Consider the following 20881-nt stretch of genomic DNA (forward strand, 5'->3'; position numbering starts at 1 on the left):
CTCTCCCCCTTCCCATGCTCTCTCTCTCTGTATCTTTGTGTCTCAAATGAATAAATAAAATCTTTTAAAAAAAAGATTTAAAAAAAAAAAGAAATTCCAGAGTGGACATCTTTGTTTTGTTCCTGATCTTGAAGGAAAAAAGCTTTCTTTCAGGTTTTCACTCTTGAGTATGATGTTATTTGTGGGCTTTTCATATATGGCCTTTATTATATTGTGTTACATTTTTTATACCTAGTTTATTGAGTTTTTTTTTCTTGAGAAGGTGTTGAATTTTGTCAAATAATTTTTTCTGCATCTGTTGACATGATCATGTAATTTTTATCCTTCATTCTGTTAATGTGGCATATTACATTAATTGATTTTAGTATGTTGACCATTCTTGCATTCCAAGGAAATAACCCACATAATCATGATGTAAGATCTTTTCAATATGCCAATAAATTCAGTTTGCCAGAATTTTGTTGAAGATTTTTTGTATCTATATTTTTAGAAAGTTTTTTCTTTCTGTTGGCTTCTACTACCTTTGTACAGTCCTTTATCACCTATTTTTTTAATATCTCACTATCCTTCTGACTTTTCTTTCTCACTCATTAAATCATTTTGCATTCTATTCTTAGAAAAACTGTTTTCATCTTAGTCAAAAGTCCATAATGTGTTCCAATGTGTCCATAATTTAACACCTCCTTATTTACATATATTTATTTTCTACTACATTTCAGCACAGTTTTCCTTATTTTGCTGCCTTTTGTCTTCTATATGTATAATTCTAATTTCTACCATCTTCCTTTCATTCACACTTCCCTTCCCTTCAGAATTATCTTCTACTTTTTCATCTACTCATCTGTGATAGGTACAAAAACATATTATATTTTGACATGTTACACCCTTCATTTCAACTTTCTTTCTGGATAAGTGTTAGAGAGGCAAGTTGGAGAAACAAAGTGTATGTACTAGATTGCTTTACATCATAAAGAAGTGGCCAGAGAAAGAGGAATTGAAAGGGGAAAGAAAGGATAAGGAAAGAGGGGAGTTTTGAGTGAGTTTTAGAGAGAAAGTAAGAGAGATTGCAGTTAAAGGAGATACAAGACCCTTGATGAGAATGGAGAAAAGCTTTTAAGAAATATAACTATGCCTGTAATTTTTATGTTCACATATTTTATAGTTAAATGGTTTTTCCTCATATTTTCCCACATATATGTAAGTTATATATTTTTTACATATATCATATAAGATATATATGATAAAATATGAGGAATGATATATAAAATGTATAATATATTGGGAACATATTTTATATATTATTTTTAAACATATGTTTATATTATGTGATATACATATCTATTATATGATATGCTATCATATATATACTATTCATATATATTTTTTATACATATATTTATATTTATGTATATTGGGCTTTTTCATCAAGATTATAAGCTTCTTGGAGCTAAAACCCATCAATATTTATCTCACAGATTTCCCTGAATATTGCTAAAGTGAGTTTCCATTTCTTACTCCTTTAATCTTTATATTCTGCACATTGTTTATTTCTAAATAAAAAAACCTATTGCTTATTTCTTTTATCTAACAAATGACCATTCTGTAGTTTCCCTTGCTAGGCAATTAAATGAATACAACACCATGTGCACAGAAAATTACTTTAAATCCAAGCCTTCGGATATGAATTATATATGAGCATCTTGAAGTAGAAGTTTATTACAGTTCTTTGATTATTAGTTTTAACAGCAGGAAAATGCATAGTTACATAAATCACACCTAAAAGCTGATAACTTTTGAATTTTTTCCCCAGTAACATATTAAATTATTAGTAGAATAAAAATAAAGGAGAATACCATCACATTCTTATGCTACATTCAAAATTACCATCTTGTCAGTCAGCACTGTTTCCTGCTGGACTATGGAAAGAAAAATGTAGTTTCATAGATAGTTTAGAAGAGTACAAGTATTAAAAAAAACAAAAAAGAAAAGTATAAGTATTCACAATTTCAAAAAATGACTAATTGGGAAGGCAAAGTCACCAGCCTATATCAGTTGTAGTATGAGTCAATGACACATAAAGATTCCCCTTGTAAGGTATTTAGTATCTTTGTCTTTTTTTTTTTAATTTTATTATGTTATGATAGTCATCATACAATACATCATTAGTTTTTGATGTGGTGATCCACAATCCATTGTTTTCGTATAACACCCAGTGCTCCATGCAGTACGTGCCCTCCTTAATACCCATCACCAGGCTAACCCATCCCCCCTCCCCACTCCCCTCTAAAACCCTGTTTGTTTCTCAGAGTCCATAGTCTCTCATGGTTAATCTCTCCCTCCGATTCCCCCCCCCCCCTTCATTTTCCTCTTCCTTCTCCTAATGTCCTCCATGCTATTCCTTATGTTCCACAAATAAGTGAAACCATGTGATAATTGACTTTCTCCGCTTGACTTATTTCACTTAGCATAATCTCCTCCAGTCCCATCCATGTTGATGTACGAGTTGGGTATTCATCCTTTCTGATGGCTGAGTAATATTCCATTGTATATATGGACCACATCTTCTTTATCCATTCATCTGTTGAAGGGCATCTCAGTTCTTTCCACAGTTTGGCTATTGTGGACATTGCTGCTATGAACATTGGGGTGCATATGGCCCTTCTTTTCACTACATCTGTGTCTTTAGGGTAAATACCCAGGAGTGCAATTGCTGGGTCATAGGGTAGCTCTATTTTTAAATTTTTGAGGCACCTCCACACTGTTTTCCAAAGTGGCTCTACCAACTTGCATTCCCACCAACAGTGTAAGAGGGTTCCCCTTTCTCCACAACCTCTCCAACATTTGTTGTTTCTTGCCCTGTCCATTTTTGCCATTCTAACTGGTGTAAGGTGGTATCTCAATGCGGTTTTGATTTGAATTTCCCTTATGGCTAATGGTGATGAACATTTTTTCATGTGTCTGATAGCCATTTGTATGTCTTCTTTAGAGAAGTGTCTTTTCATATCTTCTGCCCATTTTTTGACTTACTTGTTTTTTGGGTGTTGAGTTTGAGAAGTTCTTTATAGATTTGGATACCATCCCTTTATCTGTAGTGTCATTTGCAAATATCTTCTCCCACTCTGTGGGTGGCCTCTTTGTTTTGTTGACTGTTTCCTTTGCTGTGCAGAAGCTTTTTATCTTGATGAAGTCCCATAAGTTCATTTTTGCTTTTGTTTCACTAGCTTTTGGAGATGTATCTCGAAAGAAGTTGCTGTGGCCGATGTCAAAGAGGTTACTGCCTGTGTTCTCCTCTAGGATTTTGATGGATTCCTGTCTCACATTGAGGTCTTTCATCCATTCTAAGTTTATCTTTGTGTATGGTGTTAGAGAATGGTCGAGTTTCATTCTTCTGCATGTGGCTGTCCAATTTTCCCAGCACTATTTATTGAAGAGACTGTCTTTTATCCATTGCATGTTTTTTCCTGCTTTGTCAAAGATTATTTGACCATAGAGTTGAGGGTCCATATCTGGGCTCTCTATTCTGTTCCATTGGTCTATATGTCTGTTTTTGTGCCAGTACCATGCTGTCTTGGTGATCACAGCTTCGTAATATAGCTTGAAATCGGGCAACATGATGCCCCCAGCTTTGTTTTTCTTTTTCAACATTTCCTTGGTGGTTCGGGGTCTTTTCTGATTCCATACAAATTTTAGGATTGTTTGTTCCAGCACTTTGAAAAATATCATTGGAATTTTGATTGGGATGGCATTGAAGGTATAGATTGCTCTGGGCAGCATAGACATTTGAACAATGTTTATTCTTCCGATCCAGGAGCATGGAATGTTTTTCCATCTTTTTGTGTCTTCTTCAATTTCTTTCGTGAGTTTTCTGTAGTTCCTAGAATATAGATCCTTTACCTCTTTGGTTAGGTTTATTCCGAGGTATCTTATGGTTTTTGGTGCTATTGTAAATGGAATCGTTTCTCTAATTTCTCTTTCTACCGTTGCATTGTTAGTGTATAAGAAAGCAACTGATGTCTGTGCATTGATTTTGTATCCTGCCACATTACTGAATTGCTGTATGAGTTCTAGTAATTTGGGGCTGGAGTCTTTCAGGTTTTCCACTTAAAGTATCATGTCGTCTGCGAAAAGAGAGAGTTTTACTTCTTTGCCAATTTGAATACCTTTTATTTCTTTTTGTTGTCTGATTGCTGTTGCTAGGACTTCTAGTATTATGTTGAACAATAGTGATGAGAGTGGGCATCCTTGACGTTTTCCTGATCTTAAGGGAAAGGCTCTCAGCTTCTCCCCATTGAGGATGGTATTCGCTGTAGGTTTTTCATAGATGGATTTTATGAACTTGAGGAATGTTCCCTCTATCCCTATACTCTGAAGAGTTTTAATCAGGAAAGGATGTTGTATTTTGTCAAGTGCTTTTTCTGCATCAATTGAGAGGACCATATGGTTCTTCTCTCTCCTCTTTAATGTGTTCTATCACATTGATTGATTTGCGAATGTTGAACTACCCTTGCATCCCAGGGATAAATCCCACTTGGTCATGGTGGATGATCCTTTTAATGTATTGTTGGATCTTATTAGCTCGGATTTTGTTGAGGATTTTGCAATCCGTATGCATCAGGGATATCGATCTGAAATTCTCTTTTTTTGAGGGGGTCTTTGCCTGATTTGGGGATTAAGGTAATGCTGGCCTCATAGAATGAGTTTGGAAGTTTTCCTTCTGTTTCTATTTTTTGACACAGCTTCAGTAGAATAGGTATTATTTTTTCTTTGAATGTTTGGTAGAATTCCCCAGGGAATCCATCAGGCCCTGCTGGACTCTTGTTTTTTGGGAGGTTTTTGATCACTGCTTCAATCTTGTTACTGGTTATTGGCCTATTCAGGTTGTCAGTTTCTTCCTGTTTCAGTCTTGTCAGTTTATAGGTTTCCAGGAAGGCATCCATTTCATCCAGATTCCTCAGTTTATTTGCATATAGTTGTTGATAATAATTTCTAATAATTGTTTCTATTTCCTTGGTGTTAGTCATGATCTCTCCCCTTTCATTCATAACTTTATTAATTTGGGTCCTCTCTCTTTTCTTTTGGATAAGTCTGGCCAGTGGTTTATCGATCTTATTAATTCTTTCAAAGAACCAACTTCTAGTTTTGTTGATCTGATCTACTGTGTTTCTGGTTTCTAATTTATTGATCTCTGTTCTAATTTTAATTATTATCTTCTAATGCGTGGCTTAGGCATCGTTTGTTACTTTTTCTCTAGTTCTTTAAGGCGTAGAGTTAGTTGGTGAATTCGGGATTTTTCTATTTTTTTGAGTGAGGCTTGGATGGCTATGTATTTCCCCCTTAGCACCGCCTTTGCAGTATCCCATAGGTTTTGGACCGACGTGTTTTCATTCTCATTGATTTCCATGAATTGTTTAAGTTCTTCTTTGATTTCCTAGTTGACCCAAACATTGTTGAGCAGAGTGGTCTTTAGCTTCCAAGTGTTTGAATTTCTGCCAGATTTTTTCTTGTGGTTGAGTTCCAGTTTCAAAGCATTGTGGTCTGAGAATATGCAGGAAATAATCTCAATCTTTTGGAATCAGTTGAGACCTGATTTGTGACCCAGTATATGATCTATTCTGGAGAAAGTTCCATGTGCGCTCGAGAAGAATGAGTATTCTGTTGTTTTAGGGTGGAATGTTCTGTAAATATCTATGAGGTCCATCTGGTCCAATGTATCATTGAAAGCTCTTGTTTCCTTGTTGATTTTCTGCTTAGATGATCTGTCCATTGCTGAGAGTGGAGTATTGAGGTCTCCTACAATAAACGTATTATTATCAATATGACTTTATTTTGGTTAACAGTTGGCTTATGTAGATTGCTGGTCCCATGTTGGGGGCATAGATATTTACAATTGTTAGATCTTCTTGTTGGATAGACCCTTTAAGAATGATATAGTGTCCTTCTGTGTCTCTAACTACAGTCTTTAGCTTAAAATCTAATTTGTCTGATATAAGAATTGCTACCCCAGCTTTCTTTTGAGGTCCATTGGCATGGAAGATGCCACTTTCACTTTCAGTTTGGATGTATCTTTAGGTTCAAAATGAGTCTCTTGTAGACAGCATATGGATGGGTCCTGTCTTTTTATCCAATCTGCAACCCTGTGCCATTTTATGGGAGCATTTAGTGGGTTCACGTTGAGAGTGATTTTTCAAAGATGTGAGTTTATTGTCATCCTGTTGCCTGTAAAGTCCTTGTTTCTACAGATTGTCTCTGTAAATTTCTGTTGTATATCACTCTTGGGGTCTTTCTCCTTTTATAGAACCCCCCCTTAATATTTCTTGCAGGGCCGGCTTAGTGGTCACATATTCTTTCAGTTTCTGCCGGTGTTGGAAGCTCTGCATCTCTCCATCCATTTTAAATGGCAACCTTGCCAGATAAAGTATTCTTGGCTGCATGTTCTTCTCATTTAGTACCCTGAATATGTCTTGCCAGCCCTTTCTGGCTTGCCAGGTCTCTGTGGATAGGTCTGACGTTATTCTGATGTTCCTCCCTCTGTACATAAGGAATCTCTTCCCCCTAACTGCCCTTAAGATGGCTTCTTTGGTTCTAAGATTTGCAAGTTTTACTATTACATGCTGGGGTGTTGGCCTGTTTTCCTTGATCTTGGGAGGGGTCCTCTCTGCCTCTAAGACGCAAATGTTTGTTCCCTTCCCCAGATTAGGGAAGTTCTCAGCTACGATTTGCTCAAATACATCTTCTAGGCCTCTCTCTCTCTCCACTCCCTCTGGGATTCCAATTATTCTGACATTGGAATGCTTCATGGTGTCACTTATTTCTCTGATTTTATTTTCATGGATTTTGAGTTGTTTTTCCCTGGCCTCCTCTTTTCCCTTTTCTTTAAATATTGTTTTCCAGGTCACTTATTCGTTCTTCTGCCTCACTTACACTAGCTGTTAGATTATCTAGATTGGATTGGATCTCATTGATAGCATTTTTAAGTTCTGCCAGTTTAAAGGCTACTTAGGTAGGCTGGAGGGGCCATCGCAGCTTCACACAGAAGCAAACATTCAGAAAAGCATTAGAACTCCAAGGTGCTTTTGACCATGAAAGGCCTAACAATGACATTATTTGAGAATTTTAAAACCTAATAAAATTCCATTTTTAATTATCTGGAGATCAAATAGTTTATCTTTTACTAGAAAGTCAATATCTATTTATTTACCCCTTGAAAAAAGATTGCAGATAAAAATGCATTTTTTTCTTCAAAATCACAATATGTCTTGATTCTGAGATCCCAAAATTGATCTAAAAGGGAATTTAAAAATTTTATTTCTACTCAAATTTTTTATAGCAAGAAATTATGAAAATCATTAATATTTATTAAAATCGGAAAAAGTAAGAATAATTATAAAGATGCTGTCTTTCCTACCCTTACTTATTTGTTCTGGATATTCTAGGTTTGCCTCAGTAATATTTTCTTTGATACTTTTATGTTCAATATATATTATGTTAAATTTTACCTGTACAATGTGATCTGTAGATTGATGGAAAATGCTCCAATGAATGAAAGAGGTGAAATTTATTGCTTGCCAACCTAAAAAAGTTGGTTTAGGAGATCCAAGTTAGATGATGTATGTCAAAGTATTTCTTAACCTTTAACTACCATATAAATGATAATAGCAGTTTCATTAAGCCTTCCTGAATAATTTTACATTAAATTGACAAGTAAATGTTTCTTTTTTCTTCAGGTACTAAATCAGTAGTCACAAACTCAGATGTCCATAGAAGTATATTAGAGTGGCTCTGTGCAATATAACGTTCTGTTAAGATGGGAGTATTCTATCTTTATTGTCCAGTACTGTAACCACTAACTTTATGTGGCTGTTGAGCAGTTAAAATGGACTAATTCAACTGAGAAGCAAAAAAATATTTTAATAAATTTGAATAACCGCATGTAGCTAGCAACACTAGATATTATACAAACAAACCCAGAATATCAGTTATTTAACCCAAGAGAAGTTTTACTCACTTTTATGTAATAGTCCAATGTGAATATTTCTGTATGCCTGGGGCAGATCTTTCTTCTTCATCTTGTGGCTTCATCATCCCTTCAGACCTTGGAGACCTTTGTTTCCAAATGACAAAAGGAGAGAAAAGTCCACTTCTTAAAAACCCTAGCCTGAAAATCAGAAGGATAACTGCTAACATTCAGTTAGTAAGAACTAGTCATGTGGCCACTTCTGGATCCAGGTAACTGGAAAATGTAGTCCCTGATGAGGCAGCCACTGTCCAGCAATAAATTTGACACTCTGGTAGAAAACACAAATTTTTGATAGTTTTGTCATAAAAGACCAGGCAAGTAATATACAAAAGTGAAATGGGCCAGATGTCAATGAATAATGCACTGATTGTAAGAGGCAGGGGCAGAACTATGGCATGTCCTGAACATAGAAAAGTTATTATTCATTAACATGCCAATGTTGCCCTGTTTTAAGGTGGGACCTATGTTGCCAGATCTTTTAGGGCTTGGGGGCTTAGGGTTTTTTAAAGTGAAAATCTGAAACCCATGTTTTTATATGAAATATTTCTCTTTTAAAAAGATTATGAATAAAACTGCTACCAACATTCATGTACAAGTTTTTCTGTGAACAAGTATTATGTTTAATTTTTAAGAAATTGCCAAATTGTTTTCCTGAATTGCTGGAACATCTTATATTCCCACCAATAATATATGAGAGTTCCAGTTGCTCTGTATTCAACACTTGATATTGTCAGTATTTTTTATTTTAGCCATTCTGATAGGTATATAGTACTATCTCATAATTGTTTTCTCTTTTTTAAAGTTTATATTTAAATTACAGTTAGTTAACATACAGTGTAATATTAGTTTCAGGTATATAATATAGTAATTCAACACTTCCATATAATACTCTGTAATCATCACAGGTGAATTGTTTTAATTTCAATTTCTTATTGGCTAATGATGTTGCATATTACTTCATGTGTGTATTTCTATCGGTGTACCATTGTTGGTCAATAAGTGTTTATTCAAATCTTTTGCCCAGTTTTAAATATGTTGTTTGCTTTCTTAGTGTTGAGTTTTGAGAGTTCTTTATATATTCTTTGTGGAGCTATATACAACCCTTTGTGGATATGTGATTTGCTAATATTTTTTTCCAGTCAGTAATTTGTCTTTTCATTTTCTTCACAGTGCCTTTCACAGAGCAAAAGTTCTCAGTTTTGATGAGCACTTTGATAAGTCTAGGTCATAAAGATTTTTTCCTGTATTTTCTAAAAAAAATTTGATTTTTACTTATAGATCTAAGATCAGTAGGAGTTCATTTTTGTGTAAGGTGTGAGGTTTAGATCAAGGTTCATTTGATGACATATGGATGTTTGATTGTTCCGAGACCATTTGTGAAGAAGTAAAAGGGGAGTTTTGTAGGCCACCGGGATGAAATAAGTGAAGGAAAAGATATTTCTTAACTTCTATATTCTTATTATGAGACTTTCTATAAGGCTTTATCTTCCCCATTGTGTACCAAGTTCATTTGCTTTAGTGTTGGCATTCTTTGAAAATTACCTGATTTTAATCAAGGACATATTCATTTACTAATGCTTACTATAGTGAATTCTAACTATACTATTCCTTTACCGTATCATTAGATTAAGAGTGCAAGCCTGTAACAAAATGCCTAGAGTTTATCTTCTAGCCAACATGGGAATAAGCTCAGTCAAAATAGAATTTAGAAGCAAAGGGGTTTAATACTTTAAATGTATAAACTATATGATTATTTTGGTCATTATACACATGATTGTTCTAACACAAATTAGCTTTAAATCTCCCTAAAATCATTCAAAAATCAACAAACCAACAAATATTTATTGAACACTTATTTTGTAGGATTTGTATTAGGTTTTGTGGAAGATAAAAAGACATAATGTATAGTGTTTTGTTCTCAGAAATTGTACACTCAAGTTGACATATAGTAAAATTTAGAGTCACAAAATCAAATGTCTTCAGTTGCAACACAGGTATTATAAATATGCCAGATGTTGGTATAAGACAACAGGGAGAGTTAGGACCTGTGTTAGCCTAGAGAATTCATTTGCTGATTAGAGGTATGCACATAAACAAACAAACATACAGATGTCCAAAGAATCACCTTAAAAGATTGAATTTAGCATGGCCCATAGGTTTACAACCCAACCTCTGATACTGTGGATCAATCTTTATATGTCTAAAAGGACCATGAACTTAAAAGGAGTGCCTTCACAAAGTTATTTGCAAGTGCACACACATATAGCTTTCTTTGCTGAAAAAGCAGATTTTTCAAATTACTCATTAGACTTATTTCTAGTTAGTGTGTATAAGTGTATGTGTATGTATGTGCATGTGTATTTCCTATGGTGAACATGGTCCTTTTATTCTCTTTTACATTTTCTTATTGGTTATTATTAGTATTTTGATTTTTCTTGTTAATCTCATGTCCACCCAATATATTGAACTCTGACTTGTTCTGCTAGGCCTGTAATATGAATTTAATTAAATAAATATGAATTTAATTAAAACTGAAGATACTGGGGCACCTGGGTAGCTCAGTCGTTAAGCGTCTGCCTTTGGCTCAGGTCATGATCGTGTCCTGGGATCAAGCCCCACATCGGGCTCCCTGCTCAGCAGGAAGTCTGCTTCTCCTTCTCCCTCTCCCACTCCCCCTGCTTATGTTCCCTCTCTCACTGTGTCTCTCTCTGTCAAATAAATAAATAACTGAAGATACTGTGATTTCCAGACTTGTTCATGTTTTAGTGAGAATGCTTCTGATTTTTCACCATTTAGCATCATGTTACTTTTGATTTCTTATATATCCCCTTAATCAGGTTGAGTAAATTTCCTTCTATTCCTAGTTTATTTGAAGCTTTAGTTTTTGTTTATTTGAATCAGGAGTTAATTAGAATATTATCAAGTACTTTTTCAATATCTATTGCAATGTTCTTAAGTTTTTTCATTTATATTTAACCCTACTCCAGAGATAAACCTTACTTGGACATGATATGTTTTTTATTTTAATACACTGCTACAGTCTATTAGGATTTTTGCATCTACATTTTTAAAAGATATTAACCTGGTTTTGATACCAAATTAATGCAAGCCTTATAGAATATATTGGGCAGCTTTCCATTTTATGTTCTGAAATTGTTTAAGTCAGGTAGGAATTTCTATTAATTCACTGTTTTGTGGGACTCACCTATATAAACCATATTGCTTCTGCTCCTGATGCCTTTTTGGAAGTGGATTTTGTCTGCCTTTAAAAATCTCTTCTTAGTGGGCACCTGGGTGGCTCGGTGGGTTAAGCAACTGCCTTCGGCTCAGGTCATGATCCCAGGGTCCTGGGATCGAGTCCTGCATCGGGCTCCCCTTGCTCTGTGGGGAGTCTGCATCTCCCTCTGCCTCTGCCTGCCACTCCCCCTGCTTGTGCTCTCTCTCTCTCTCTCTCTCTGTCAAATAAATAAATAAAATCTTTAAAAAAAAAATCTCTTCTTTGTGACTGGCTTTTTTTTTTTTTTAACTTTTAAACTTCATCCTATATCAATTTTTATTTCGTATTCTCATAGAAATCTTTCACTTCCTTTAGCTGTTTCAAATTTGTGAGCACAATATTGCATACAGAATTATTGAATAAATTCATGTTTTCTTTTTCTTTGAATATGATCTTTCTCGTTACTAAATGAGCTTCAAAATTTGTTTGATATTTGAATGTATTACCTAGACATACCATAATTTATATAACTAATTGCATATTTTTTAGACATTCAGGTTGTTTACAAGTTGATTAGTAAATAACCCAAATTCATATAATAATTAGAAATAAAACCCGGCAGACTTGATTTCTGAGTAAGTACTTTTACCCCTATACTATAGTATTTTCATATCATCTATTTTATGTAGAGCTATAAAAAAATACATGTAATTGAAAGTCATTTTTGTATTCAGAAAGTCATGTAACAGTTGGACTATCAAAATGGACAAAATAAACTATAGTTAAGCAAAATAAAATTTTATATAAAAACCTGGAGTTAGAGTTTCAGTTTCTAATCACTTAAAATTAAAAATTAGATAATTTTTACTCACTTTAAGATTATATTTTAGTAAGCCCATATTTGTTATAATCATAAAACTGATCAGATACTGTTTCAGCTTTTCTTACTTTAAATAATAATTATTTCCTGTAGCATTTAGACTTTGTGAGGTATATTCATATATATATATATATATATATATATATATATATATTCTTTCTCAAATTTTTATTTAAATTGTAGTTAACATATAGTGTAATATTAGTTTCAAGAGTAGAATTTAGTGATTCATCACTTACATACAACACCCAGTGCTCCTCATAACAAGTGCCCTTCTTAATACCCATTACCCATTTAGCCCATCCCCCACCCACCTCCCTCTGTCAACCTTCAGTTTGTTCTATATCTTTCAGAGTCTCTTATGGTTTCCTTCCCTCTCTCTCTCTTTTTTCCTTCCCATATGTTCATCTGTTTTGTTTCTTAAATTCCACGTATGAATGAAATCATATGGTATTTATCTTTCTCTGACTCATTTCACTTATCATAATACACTCTAGCTCCATCGACGCCATTGGAAATGGCAAGATTTCATTCTTTTTGATATTCTGTTGTGTATATATATACATATACACTACCTCTTCTTTATCCATTCATCAGTCAATGGACATTTGGGCTCTTTTCCATAATTTGGCTATTATGGACATTACTGCTATAAACCTTGGGGTGCATGTTCAAATCTGTATTTTTGTGTCCTTTGGGTAAATACCTAGTAGTGCAGTTGTTGGGTCATAGGGTAGTTCTATTTTTTTTTTTTTTTTTTTTGATGAACCTGCATACTGTTCCAGAGTGGCTGCACCAGTTTGCATTCCCACCAGCAGTTTGAGAAGGTTCCCTTTTCTCTGCATCCTTGACAATGTCTGTTGTTTCCCATGTTGTTAATTTTAGCCAATCTGACAGGTGTGAAGTGTTTTCTCATCATGGTTTTGATTTGTATTTCCCTGATGATGAGTGATGTTGAGCATCTTTTCATGTGTCTGTTAGCCATCTGGATGTCTTCTTTGGAAACATATATATTATTTAATTTGTTACTGGCAACAAAGGTATGAGGTAAACAAACTGGTCACAATTTTGCTTATTTTACTGATAATAAAATCTGGCTCTTCTGGAGATTAAGTAGTTTACTTAAAGTCTTAGAACTCATTGTTAGTAATAGAGCTGTTATCTAGATAAGGTTTTTTAATTCTATGGTGTTTTGCAGACCTATCTGAAATCCGTGTTCCAAATGTTCTTTAAATATTAAGTGCAAAATGTTTACTCTTCTTTAAAAAGAATTATAACTGTTCTTCCTTAATTTTCCCTGTTTCTCTCTAGTCTCTTTTTTCTTCTAGATCAGACCCTTATTATCACATACATAAATTTTTAGATTTATCCCTTTTTTGATGTTTCTGTCACCTCATGCCCCAGTACTACTTACAAGTTAATCTTCCTATTATCGTTAATTGTATGTGTCAACTTGACTGGCCTAAGTGATGTCCAGATAGTTGGTAAAACATTATTTCTGAGGAAGAAAACCTCTTGGACCACAGACTGGGGAGCTGGGGGAACTGAGTGGCACAGGTTTTTTGCAAACAGTGAGTTTAGCTCAAACTCTCAGCTTTTGGAAGTGCTCGACTTTCACTGGAGCAGAGCTGTAGAGTGTGCTCCTGGAGAGAAGAATAGCTCTAGCCAGGGAGTGTGCACAGAATAATGTAGGGATCTTTGGGGTCGCAGTGGAAGAGATTGTTCCCCTTCCTGGAGTACATTTGGAAGTGGGTATTATGCCTCTCCAAGTACAAAAGACCCTGCAGGCACCACTAAATGGCCTTTCATTGGCACGCGACTAAGGCATGCACAGACGGGATAACCTGGTTGCTGCTTTTTCGTGGTGCCTAGAGTTTGTACAATGGGCAGGTGGAGGATTGTATTTATGGGACAAAGGACACTGGTCAGAGCACAGCAAGCCTCTAAGTCGGAGGAGGGAGTGGGTCCAAGTGGTGTCATCTCCTTTAAGATTTGGAAGTTTGAATCCCAGCGGCACCAGAGATAAATGGAAGAGAACTGGGTGCAGAGTGCACTGAAAGCCCTCGATTTTCTGTGAGGGCTTCCTGAACAGCAGGTGGTGTGAGATCCCCTGTCCAGGGAGGAGAGAGTGGGGTGTCACCATTTGCGCCCCACGTCAACACTATGGGACATCAGAGAGCAACAGAGTGGCCCCCAGTGGAGGTGGAAGCCATTTACATCAAACCCCGCCCACCCTGTGCTTGGCAAGTGCTTTTTTTTTTTTTTTTTTTACTGGGGCAGGTTCGACCCTGAACTAGCACAGCCAGCATCTCCCCAGAAGAGCAAAACAGGCAGCATGCCCCATGCACCAACTCTACTGATCAAACTGTGCTTCAAAGCATCCCTTTCAGTTTTGGTTGAAATAGGACCAGGATGTAATTTTTTCTTCTTTCTTCTTTTTCTTTTTTTCCCCCTTTCTCCTTTAGAATCAGGCTTAGAGTTTTTGTTAGTTTTTTCATTTCCTGTTCTCTCTCTCTCTCCCTCTCTCTCTCTTTTTGATCAGACTTCTTTTTTCATATCTTTTTTTTTTTTTGTCCCCATTCTTTTTCTTTGGAATCAGGCTTATAGTTTTTTTTTTTAATTGCCTATTTGGTTTTCTGGTTCTCTTTTCCCTTCTTTTTGAAATAGGCTTTCTTTTTTCTTCCTTTTTTTCCCCCCCAGGCATTTTACAACAAACAGATCAAAGCACACCTAGATAAAAGTCAAAGCATTCCCCAGTGCAAGCAAGGAGGAACTCTGCAGAGGACTGACCAGTGGGAAAGAGCAGCCATATTTCAACAGCAGAGTACACACACTATACACCAGAAACACTTCCTGAAGTGCCAGGCCCTGGACAGTGTGTGACCTCTTTTTAATGTAGTATTATTCTGAGGTGCAGGAAGCATAGCAACTTTCATAACACACAAAAGAAACAAACATAGCCAAAATGACAGGATGGAGAATTTCTCCCCAAAGGAAAGGTCAGGAAGATATCCCAGACAGGGACTTTCTCAAAGCCGATATAAGCTATATATCTGAAAAAGAATTTAGATCAACAGTAATAAGTCTACTACCGGGACTTGAAAAAAAGCATAGAAGACACCAGAGAAGCCCTTGTAGCTGAGATAAAAGACCTAAAAACTAGTAAAGCTAAAACAGAAAATGGTATAATTGACTTGCAAAACAGATAGGATATAATCACTATGAGGACTGAAGAAGCAGAGGAGAAGATACGTGACATAGAAGGTAAAATTATGGAAAATAATAAAGCTGAAAAGAAGAGGGAAAGAAAACTACTAGAAACAATTAGATCATGAGGTAGACTTAGGGAACTCAACGAAACCATAAAATGAAATACTATCATATCATAGGATTCCCAGAAGAAGAGGAGGAAAAGGGGGCAGAAGGTACATTTGAACAAATTATAGCTCAAAACTTCCCTAATCTGGGGAAGGAAACAGGCACTCAAGTCCAAGAGGCACAGAGAAATCAACAAAATCAGGTCAACACCGTGACATATCATAGTGAAACTTGAAAATACAAAGATAAAGAGAGAATTCTGAAAGCAGCTCAGAAGACAAGGTTCTTAACCTATAATGGTAGACACATAAGGCTGGAAGCATACTAGTCCACAGAGACCTGGCAGCCAGAAGGGCCTGGAATGATATATTCAACATGCTAATTGGGAAAAATATGCAGCCAAGAATACTTTATCCAGCAAGGCTGTCATTCAGAACAGAAGGAGAGATAAAGAGTTTCCAAGACAAACAAAAACTAAAGGAATTCATAAACACTAAGCCAGTCCTGCAAGAAATATTAAAGGGGACCCAATGAGTGGAAAGAGAGACCAAAAGTAACAAAGACCAGAAAGGAACAGAGACTATCTACAGGAACAGCGACTTTACAGGTAATACAGTGGCACTAAATTCCTATCTTTCAACAATTACTCTGGATGTAAATGGGCTAACTGCTCCAATCAAGACACAGGGTATCAGAATGGATACAAAAACAAGACCCATCGATATGCTGCTTTACAAGAGACTCATTTTACACCCAAAGACACCTCCAGATTGAAAGTGAGGGGGTGGAGAACCATTTGTCATGCTAATGGACATCAAAAGAAAGCTGGAGTAGCCAACCTTCTATGAGACAAACTAGATTTTTTTTATTTAAATTAAGTTAGCCAACATAATACATCATTAGTTTCAGATGTAGTGTTCAATAATTTCTCAATTGCTTATAACACCCAGTGCTCATGAGAGACAAACTAGATTTTAAAACAAAGACTGTAATAAGAGATGAAGATGGACACTATATCATAATAAAGGGGTCTACCCAACAAGAAAATCTAACAATTGTAAATATTTATGTCCCTACCTTGGAAGCAGCCAAATATATAAATCAATTAATAACAAACTTAAACTCATTGATAATAATTGTAGGGGACTTTAACGCCCCACTCAGAGTAATGGACGATCATCTAAGCAGAAGATCAACTAGGAAACAAGGGCTTTGAATGACACACTAAACCAGATGGAATTAATAGATACACACAGAGCATTTTATCCTAAAGCAGTAGAATACACATTATTTTTGAGTGCACGTGGAACATTTTCCAGAATAGATCACATACTGGGTCACAAATCAGGCCTCAACAAGCACAAAAAGATTGAGATCATACCATGCATATTTTCAGACCACAATGCTATGAAACTGGAAGTCAACCACTTGAAACTGAAAAAATTTGGAAGGACCACAAAATGGAGGTTAAAGAACACCCTATTAAAGAATGAATGGGTCAGCCAGAAAAAGAAGAATTAAAAAAATACATGGAAGCAAATGAAAATGAAAACATGAAAGTCCAAAGCGTTCAGGAAAGGTGGTCCTGAGAGGGAAGTGTATAGCATTACAGGCTTTCCTCAAGAAACAAGAAAAGTCTCAAATACTCTTTATTTTGAAATAATTTCTAACTTCAACTTCTGCCTAGTTCTGTTTTGACACCTTAGTGCGTTATATTACAGATATTTGTTTACTCAGTCTGGTTCTATATAAGACTATGATTTCTTTGCATTCTCAGTCCCTGGTTTCTATCTCTTACATAAAATAAACTCAAAGAATAAAATGATTAACTCATTATTTGCAAGATGGGAAATTGAAGTCCTGAGTTTTCAATAGTTTTTTGCTCTAAATTCCTTACTGATATCCCAACAATTTCAACTTTTAATTTAAAAATTTAATAATTGACAGTAAAAACATTTTTTTAATGCCTACTTGAAACCTCTTACAGATAGTTATATAATTTTTCATTTTAGTAACATGTAGTCCTCTTTTGCTGTTTACCCTGCTATGGTCTTATTTACTGTATCACTTATATATGTTGTATAATCTGAATTAAGTTAAATATCATTAGTATTTTCATCATGCAATCATGGCACTTTAAATCTAGGAAGTAATTCTCAAATCAAGGTTTGAACACTATTTCCATTAGCAAGAATAAATAGTAATAGTAAAGGGTTTAAATGTAGAGTTTTTAATAAAATTCGTTGGGCTGAATTAAGTTATTTTAAAATAGAAACCAGAATGTCATTTATTAATTTATACTTAAGACAGGAAATATCCCCAAGTATCTAGAATATGTAAGTGCCTTATTTTTGATACTCTCTTTTCTTTTTTTTCTTTTTTCTTTTTTTTTAGTTAACAAGCAGTTTGTTTTATTTTTAAATCTAGGATTAGATACTTGGTTTCACCAGATTATTTTTCAGTAATTTTTGAGGTGACCATATGAAGTCCAACCTCCAGCTTTGGTTTTCTTTTTCAACATTCTTTTGGCTATTAAGGCTCTTTTCTGGTTCCATACAAATTTCAGGATTATTTGTTCCAGCTCTGTGAGAAAAGTTGGTGTTATTTTGATAGGGATTGCTTTGAATGTATAGATTGCTATAGGTAGCATAGATATTTTAACAATATTTGTTCTTCCAATGCATGAGCGTGGAACGTTTTTCCATTTCTTTGTGTCTTCCTCAATTTCTTTCATGAGTGTTCTATAGTTTTCTGAGTACAGCTCCTTTGCCTCTTTGGTTAGGTTTATTCCTAGCTATCTTAGATTTTGGGTGCAATTGTAAATGGGATCAACTCCTTAATTTCTCTTTCTTCTGGATCTCGTTGGTGTAGAGAAATGCAACTGATTTCTGTGCATTGATTTTATATCCTGCCACATTGCTGAATTCCTATAGGAGTTCTAGCAATTATGGGGTGGAGAATTTGGGTTCTCCACATAGAGTACCATGTCATCTGCAAAGAGTCAGTGTTTGACTTCTTTGCCAATTTGGATGCCTTTTATTTCTTTTTGTTGTCTGATTGCTGAGGTTAGGATTTCTGGTACTATGTTGAACAACATTGGTGAGAGTGGACATCCCTGTCATGTTCCTGACCTTAGGGGAAAAGCTCCATTTTTCCCCATTGAGAATGATATTCACTGTGGGCTTTTCATATATGGCTCTTAAATATTGAGGTATGTTCCTTCTATCCCTACACAGTGAAGAGTTTTAATCAAGAAAGGATGTTGTACTTTGTCAAATGCTTTTTCTGGTTCTGTTGAGAGGATCATATGGTTCTTGTCCTTTCTTTTATGTAGTGTATCACATTGATTGATTTGTGGATGTTGAACCAACTTTACAGCCCAGGAATAAATAAAATAAAGGGGAAAAAATTAAAATTGAAAGACTAAAGAATTGTGGGGGGGAAAAATGAATTCTATATGCTATATTCCCCTAGCACTGGAGTTTTGCAGTTCTAAATGATCGATAAACTTGGTCTTGGCTGGATGTTCTTGCTGATCTTCTGGGGGAGGGGCCTGTTGTGGTGATTTTCAAGTATGTTTGTCCTGGGTAGAATTGTACCACCCTTGCCAGGGCACCAGGCTAAGTAATCTGCTCCAGATTGTTCTTTATGGTTTTTGTTCCCTGAAGGCTTTCTGCACAGCTCTAGAGGATGAGAATGAAAATGGTGGCCTCCAAATCTCCAGCCCCAGAGCCAAGAGCTCTGGGCCCCACTTCTCAGTGTGCCCTGGGGTAAATGCAGTCAATCACTCCTGTCTCCCTGGACTCTGTCTGCACTCTGTGCTCACCCAGTCTGAGACCGAGCATTTCTATCTCAGGCACATGACCCTATTTTGAGTCTCCAAACCCTGCAGACTCCTGTGGTGCCCTCCTCCCAGAGTAGGAAGGGGAGTCTCACCAGTTCTGCCGCTTTTTGGGCCCCTGTTTGAAGAGTGGTCAGCTGACTGTGCCATGGTTCGTGGTATGTGGCAGCCCTGAGCAGAAAGCCCACTCCTGGGCTCACTGAGTGTATCCAGCTTCCCTGCTCCAATGCCTGGTAACTCAGTTATACTCAAGCACCCCCGGTCTTCATGTGACCCCCAAGGATCCTAAGACCACACTGTTCCATCTAGGACTCCACCCTGCTTTGCCACCTGAGCACCTTTCAGGCAGGGACATCCCTCACCACAGCCGACTTCTAAAAGTTCCGATTTTACACTCTGCTGCTATATCATTTTTTGGTGCCAGCTTATGGAGGCTTCCTCCCCCTGTGGTTTATCTTCCCATAAATCTCCTTGGATTCACTTCTCTGCACCTCCTACCTTATAGAAAGTGGTTGCTTTTCTATTTTTAGAGTTGCATCTATTCTTTTTTTTTTTAATTTTATTTATTTATTTGACAGAGAGATAGCGAGAGCAGGAACACAAGCAGGGGGAGTGGGAGAGGGAGAAGCAGGCTTCCTGCCGAGCAGGGAGCCCGATGTGGGACTCGATCCCAGGACCCTGGGATCATGACCTGAGCCAAAGGCTTAACGACTGAGCCACCCAGGCGCCCTAGAGTTGCATCTATTCTTTTTTTAGATCTCTGGTTGAGTTTGCAGGTGTTCAGAATGATTTGATAGCTATCTAGGTGAATTCTTGGGACCAGATTAAACTAAGGTCTCCTACTCCTCCACCATCTTGGACTGATACTCTCTTTTCTGATATTGAAGTATTTATAAAGTTAAATAAGTAGTCAGAAAGTTCCTTTTTAAGCACTGAATTTGAGTAATGGTAGATAGGTAATCTTGATGTTTAAGAGCTTAGAGTACCTGATAGATACATGATAGTAGTCACAAATGCAAGCTATATGTGTAATTTAAAATTTTTTGTAGTCACATTTTAAAAACTAAAAGCAGCAGATGAAGTTAATTTTAAAACTATAGCTTAACTCAATATATCCACCATATTATTTTAAAATGTATTCAGTATTTTTTAATTAGCCTTTTTTATACTAAGTACTTTAAATCTGGTACATATTTTATACTTAATGTGCATCTCAGTTACATCCTTCAATTACCTGTGGAAATTACTGAATCACTCTGTGTCTCAATATCCCAATTTTTACAATGGCAACTGTTATGAGAATTAAATTAGAGGCACCTGGGTGACTCAGTAGTTAACCGTCTGCCTTCAGCTCAGGTCATGATCCCAGCCTCCTGGGATCAAGCCCTGCATCGGGTTCCCTGCTCATGGGGAAGCCTGCTTCTCCCCTTTCCGCTCCCCCTGCTTGTGTTCTCTCTCTCACTATATCTCTCTCTGTCAAATAAATAAATAAAATCTTCTTTAAAAAAAGAATTAAATTAGATAATATATCACATGTCTGGCAATTGATAAGTGTTACATAATTCTTAGCTACTTTCTTAAAAAAACATTTTCAAACAGGTGATCATG

At 36.0% G+C, this 20881-nt stretch overlaps 1 protein-coding gene across 17 annotated transcripts in view; it reads left to right on the forward strand.

Annotated features, from left to right (window-relative positions):
- Positions 1-20881, forward strand: part of GPHN (gephyrin) — a 608525-nt gene that overhangs the window by 215529 nt on the left and 372115 nt on the right. The window lies entirely within an intron of this gene.

This window comes from Phoca vitulina, unplaced genomic scaffold (genome assembly GCF_004348235.1).
Source record: "Phoca vitulina isolate PV1807 unplaced genomic scaffold, GSC_HSeal_1.0 scaffold7, whole genome shotgun sequence".
Lineage (NCBI taxonomy): Eukaryota > Metazoa > Chordata > Mammalia > Carnivora > Phocidae > Phoca > Phoca vitulina.